Here is a 6,374-nt window from a genome sequence, read left to right on the forward strand (position 1 = left end):
TTTTAAGCCCTAAACCCCATTCCTCATTCTGTCTTAAACACAAAGGTCCATTTTTCTTCTATTCACTACCTGTCAACTCACAGGTCGGGTGTGCAAGCGGGGGTACAGAAGCAGAAAGCTTGTTATTAGAATGTTATGTTCCCATAATTAAAGCCTTTTGTTCCCATGGTGATAGTCAAACAGTAATTTCCTGCAAGTAATAAATTTCAAGTAGTCAGTTTTCAGCCACCACAACAGGAGGGGGTAGGGTGGAGAGAGAGATTGAGGGGGTGGGCAGAGAGAGAGAGAGAGAGAGGGAATAGGTAGAATATTCAAAAACTTAGAAATAATTCTCATACAACTAGACAAGGAACATGCTTCAGTTTGTTTTTGTTTCTAATCTCATTAATGAGGGTGTTGAATGAGCTAGCAAGATGACAAAGCCAGTTTAAATGAGAATATTAAAAACCGATACATGTATGTAGTCAAGGGGGAAAAAAGAAGGAATCCGAAATAAGATTGTTAAATTAGATAAAAAATCGGGCAATATCTTATAGAGTGATTTTTTTTTTTCAAAGCCTCATAACCCTAAGCATGATATTATTTACTGGGCAGAAATCCCCTATAATAACATGAAAGGACTGTGACCATTTCTGTCTTATAGCCACTGCAGGAGGCCACTAGCCAGGAGGAAGGAAATTCAGGTTTGTGGCTCCCCTCAGACCTGGTCTGATTTACACCAGACTCCACTGGGATCACGGTGCCCCGGCCAGTAACCAGTGACAGACTTGATTAATGAAGGTCTGAGCTGAGCTGAGCTCTGACTTAGCGGCCTGCCTCTCCATCTTCCTGAAGGGAACCATCTAATATTGAGATTGAAGGGGATAGCTGGACCAAAAGCTAAATGGCTAAATCATTCAACCATTTAAGGACTTCTAGCAACAAAGCATAGTCATCGGCACGGTGCCATTTGAACCTGCTTCCTCTAAAAGCCTCCAGCATCTCAGCCCAGGACAGCTGGCACGTGCGGCTCCATCCATACTGCTCGGCTGCAGGGAATGGAGTCTGTTGCAGAGCCCTGTCCCCAGTTGTCTCTAAACCACAGAAATTGCTGACAGATGCCCTAAATGCCTCCTCGCTGCGGCCCCACAGTCCAGGGCTGCAGCACTGCACTTCCCCGAGCTCAGTCCCCAACAACTACTCCTGCTGACACCTCACTCCTGCTGACACCTCGTCCCAACAGGACTGCAGCCCAGTCAGCAAGGCCCTTTCGAGGGGAGGTCCCCCAGCAAAACTGCCTGGGCTCCAGGCATTGCCAGGTCTTTCAATTCACACACACACACACACACACACACACACACACACACACACACACCCCTTCCCCTAGAACTGCTAGTCAAAGCAGGTTACTATGTCAGTTACAAGCTGGGCCCAGATCTTCTGGGCCTCTCTGTCATCCAGACACTGGGGCTGGGTTGGCAAACCAGCCTCCTGGGTCCCCAGGCCAGTTTGTGTCATCTTGACCGAGTAACTGGACACACTTGATCAGAGACTATTGGGAGAACCGGTTAGCTTTGCTGTGGGCTTGGCAAGTCCCTAGCATTCCGTGAGAGTCAGCGATTATTAGCGGACCTCCAGTGGACCTACCTGTGCCTCTGAGAGGCCCAGTGGGAACAGGCTGGGGCACCTGTGCTCTTAGCAGGCTCCCCTCCTCTCAGCCTAAAGGTCCTGCTATTTCCGCCTGAGAGGGTGGCCCGATCCAGCAGCCAAGCAGCATCACCCTCCATCCCATGACATCATCCTTGAGAAGCCTCCTACTGGGGAGGTCTGTGAGATCCCACACCCCCATCTCATGATGGCACCTGTGTTACACAGGCCCCCACCCAGGGCTGGCTCGGTGTTCTCGTTTGGGCTTCTTCAGATGGGGTTCTGCTTCCCAGGGGTTCTTTTGTATCCCTGTGGTTGCCCCGGACACTCCTTAAACACCAGACAGCTGGAGGACGAACACCCAGCATTGAGGAGCTGTGCTGGTTCAGGTCAGTTTTTCATCCATTCTGTAAATCTTTGTCGAGTGCCTCCTATGTTCCAGGCACTGTTCTGGGCTCTCAAGATTCAGCAGTGAATAAGACAAAGACACCTGCCTTGGTAGAACTTAACACTATAGGAAGAGAGACAAGACATAATTAAAAGTCAGATGGTGATAGATAGAATGGAGAAAAATACAGCAGATGAAGGAAGGGAGGTGAAGGAATGCAATTTAGACAGAATGGCAGAAGAAGCGACATTGGAGCAAAGATATGGAGGGCCTGAGCAAGAAGCCCTGTGGAGAGCGGGAGGAACAGCTTCCAGGATGCGGAGCAGTGAGCTAGGAGAGGCGGACGAGGGGAGGCCGGAGACCAGAGGGGTTCTGTGGCTACTGTAGTGGCTTTGTTACTCCGAGTGAAATGGGATTTGTGGCGGCTGTGAGCGCAGTCATGACGTGGCCCAACTCATGTTTTACACAGATCGGCTGCTGTGCCGAGCGTGGACTAAAGGAGACGAGAACGGAATCAGAGAGACCAGTTAAGAGGCTCTTCTCCAAGGGAGAGATGATGGAGTTTGGGACCAGGATAGACTGCAGATTTCTCTTGAAGGCGCAGCCATCGAGACTCATGATAGATTCAAGGTAGAGTGTGAGACAGAGGAGTAAAATCTAACTCCGAGATTTTGGGCCTGAGCGACTAGAAGATGGAGCTACCACTAACCCAAGTGGAGCCTGTGGAAGGAAGAGATTTAAAGAGACGGGTCAGGAACTAAGTTTTGGGCACATTCAGTCTGAGCTGACTCTGGATTACCAAGTGTGGCTGTAAAGTCGGCAGCCGGAAATACAGGACTATAGTTCAGAGGATAGGTTCAGATTGGAGGCATAAATTTGCAGGTTTTTAATTTGCATCTGATCATTTGTGTTAGTTTTGTATTGCTGTGTAACAAATGACTTCAAAACTTAGCATCTTAAAGCCGTCAACATTTATTATTTTCCACAGTTTCTGTGGGTTACAAATTTGAATGGTCGGTTGGGTGGTCTGGCTCAGGGTCTCTCATGAGATTGTAGTCAAGATGTCAGCTGGGGCTACAACCTTCTGAAGGCTTGGCTGGGGCCGAAGGACCCACTTCCAAAGCGGCTCACTCCCATGGCTGGTAAGAGGTCTCAGTTCCTCCCCTGTGGCCTGTCCATAGAGTTGCTTGAGTGGCCTCACGAGCTGGCATCTGACGAGTGACCCAAGAGAGAGCCAGTGTGTCTTTAGAAGCCACACTCTGTGATTTCTAAAGGATCCTTTGAGGCCATTTTGGAGTCCAGCCACCATGGAATTTAAAACCGTGAACTCGGATGAGATCGTCTAGGAAATGAGTGGAGATAGAGAAGCGATTCGCGGCCTGAGCCCTGGGCCACTCTGACACTCAGAGGCCAGGAATTGAAGAGGACTCAGCAAAGAGACTGGAAAGAAGCAGCCACAGCAGCAAAGGAAACAGGGCGGGGTGGGGTCCAAGCCAAGTGACCAAAGTACTTGAAGAGGACAGGGCGATGGGCTGTGACCAAGGCGGCTGCCAGGCCAAGTAAGAGGAGAGGACGGAAGTGACCAGTAGGTTCAGCAACTTGGAGCAGAGTTGACTTTTCAAGAGCAGTTTTAGTGGAGTGGTGGGTAAAGCCCCAACTGGCGTGACTTCAAGAGAGAATGAAAGAGAGGAATTGGGGACAAACGTGGATGACCCTTCAGGAGTTTCACCATAAAAAGGGACAGAAAATTGAGATGGTTACTGGAGGAGCAGGCGGAATTGAGGGATTTGGAAAAGATGGTGTTAAATGCCATAGATGGGTGCTTTAGAGGGATGGCGATGACCCACTGAAGGCAATGATCCTTCTGCCGGGGCCTCATCGCTGGGTAGTGCGGGGGTGGGCTCTGGTGCTCCGGGCAGAGGCTGGCCATAGACAGGGGACGCAGGCCGTTTATCCGCGGTGGCAGGAGAGAGGGCGGAGGAGATGCGCCGGGGTGAGTAGCTCTAGCGATGAAGTTCCCTCTGATTTTCGCAGTGAAGTTGGAAGCGCAGTCATTGGCTACGAGTGAAGATGTAGGAGACTGTGTTGGAGGCTTGAAAAGAGAGGAGAGGGTGTGGCGTGGCCATCTAGGAGCGAAGCGAGGCGAGTGGACCGGGGAAAGATAATAAGATTGCCGGGCAGCGCTGAAGCCCTGCTTGAGGTTTCGGATCATGAATTCAAAGCAAGATCAGCGAGGTCGTGTGACTCTGCAGGCACGTTCAGGGTCAGGGTGAAGGTGCAGAGTGGGTGCTGGGTTGGATATAACCAGGTCGGAGTTTTACCCAGTGAATGCGACCAAAGCAGAGAGCGTTAGGTGGGGTGAGAAGGTTTGCAAGAGACTGAGCCTGGGCAAGGAGGCAGGTGAGCCACGTGGGAGGTGAGGGGGAGTGGAAAGGAGCTAGCACCGACGGACTGGTGGTCTTGGAGAGACGGAAGAACTCGGAGTCAGCTTGATCATGGGAGTGAGATGGGAAGATGAAGGGAAGTCACAGGCATTAGCTACCTTAAGTGATTTCCATCAACACCCACAATCCAAAATGTCCAGGGAGGGGCCACCCACCCACCCAGCCAGCCAAGATGGGGGAAAGAAAACTGATCAAGTTAATGTCTGGTGCCTACAGCAGTGTAGATGCCAGCTGACTCCAGTAGCCTGAGCTGGAGTTCTTGGGTGTCACACACACAGGTGTTACACTCAGGCAGAGTCCCCCACTCACATGTCACATACTCTTGCCCAGATGTCGTGTCTGCAACTTCACATGTTCAAGGCACTAAATCCTTCCAGGAGCAGGTGAAGTGAGACCATAAAGCTGCTGCCTCATGGTGTCATCACCATGTCTGTTCCTAAGCTTATCAGCTGACCTTGACATTCCACTGCCTGCCTGGTGGTGACTGGTCCTGTGTCTTCATAAAGAAAGTGTGTGCTCCCCATACAGACGGGCTTCTGATAAGATCCAAGGTCAATATCTTAGGTGCTGATAATCATCACCCCAAGAACAATGGCTTCCTGGTGCATGTCCCTGAAGTCACTGATTACAACCCGCCCCCTCCGCCCCTCCACCTCCCACCCACCTCTGGTCCTCCATGTTAACATGCTAACCCTTCTGACCAGCAGCAGAAGGGAAGATGGGCGTGGTAGGGCAGGGGGCAGGTGGGGCTGTGAGCAGAAAGGTTGCTGCTCTGAGAGGGGGCTGTGAAATCACACACACTCGGTAAGTCCACCAAGACCGGACTCCCTCAGCTCTTCAGGCATCTTTGGATTAATCAATAAGCTGCAGCCTGGCTGGGTGCCAAGGCAGGATAGACATAGGGGTGGGAGGAATCACAGCTTGAGCCTCAGGGACCTTCCCAGCTCTGCCTGGCTCTCTGTGAGGTCTGGAAGAGGCTCAGTACTTGTGCTGAATACTTGGTGTCTCTTCTCCCTCTCCCGCCCGGAATTTGCACGTGCTGGAGCATCTGCACAAATGGCCTTTTCATCCTTGGAAGATCCCCTCCAACGGTCCCTCCTAGACAGAATCTCTCATCCTCCCCATTGGGAACATGCCGGTCCCCCCTCTATAGGGGCACTTACCACATGGTTGAGCGCAAACCTGTCTGTCTCCCTGCTGGATTTGAGTTCCTGGGCACCTTTGCTTCCCTAGGTGCCGCGGTCCAGCCACGACAGGATCCAGGGGGCCCCGAAGGTGGGCAAGGCGTCGGCGCGGGAGACAGTCGACTACACAGCTCAGAGGCGGTGTGACACTGTTCCGTTTTATTGTGATTTGAGTACAACTTTTATACTTTTTATTTTGGCACTTGATTACACTTTGTTGTTAAGGTAGCAGGGAGTTAAATTTCTGTGGTTAGGCGAACAGAAAATCTTATAGAGTATATTATTATTAATGTTCATGATTAACTAGTACATTTTTCTCTCAATCATTAGAACAGAACTACCTGATGGAACAATCTAAACTTTTAATTCTTATATCTATTACGTAAGATACAGTTTGATTTAAGTAAAGGTGATAGATAGATGTATTCATAACAGCAAGCATTGGCTTGTGGACAGACATTGTTCTTCTTTCTGCCTGAAGAAATCTTTTAAATGCTATTTGATTTATGCTATATCTAAAGTTCAAGCTGAACCTTTCTCATAGCTGTTCAAAAGTTTCCTTGGTGCAGTAATGAGGAAAATATTTATAAAAATCAGTTTTACAAAGCTGCTTTCATAAGCTAAGTTTCTGTTCCTTTGTTTTTAAGCACCAAGGAGATCCTGACCTAGCCAGCCTTTCTATGAAACTTAAACTACTATAAGGCACATGAATTCTATCTTTATTCACTACAT

The sequence above is a fragment of the Pteropus alecto genome, unplaced genomic scaffold (assembly GCF_000325575.1).
Source record: "Pteropus alecto unplaced genomic scaffold, ASM32557v1 scaffold43, whole genome shotgun sequence".
Classification (NCBI taxonomy): domain Eukaryota; kingdom Metazoa; phylum Chordata; class Mammalia; order Chiroptera; family Pteropodidae; genus Pteropus; species Pteropus alecto.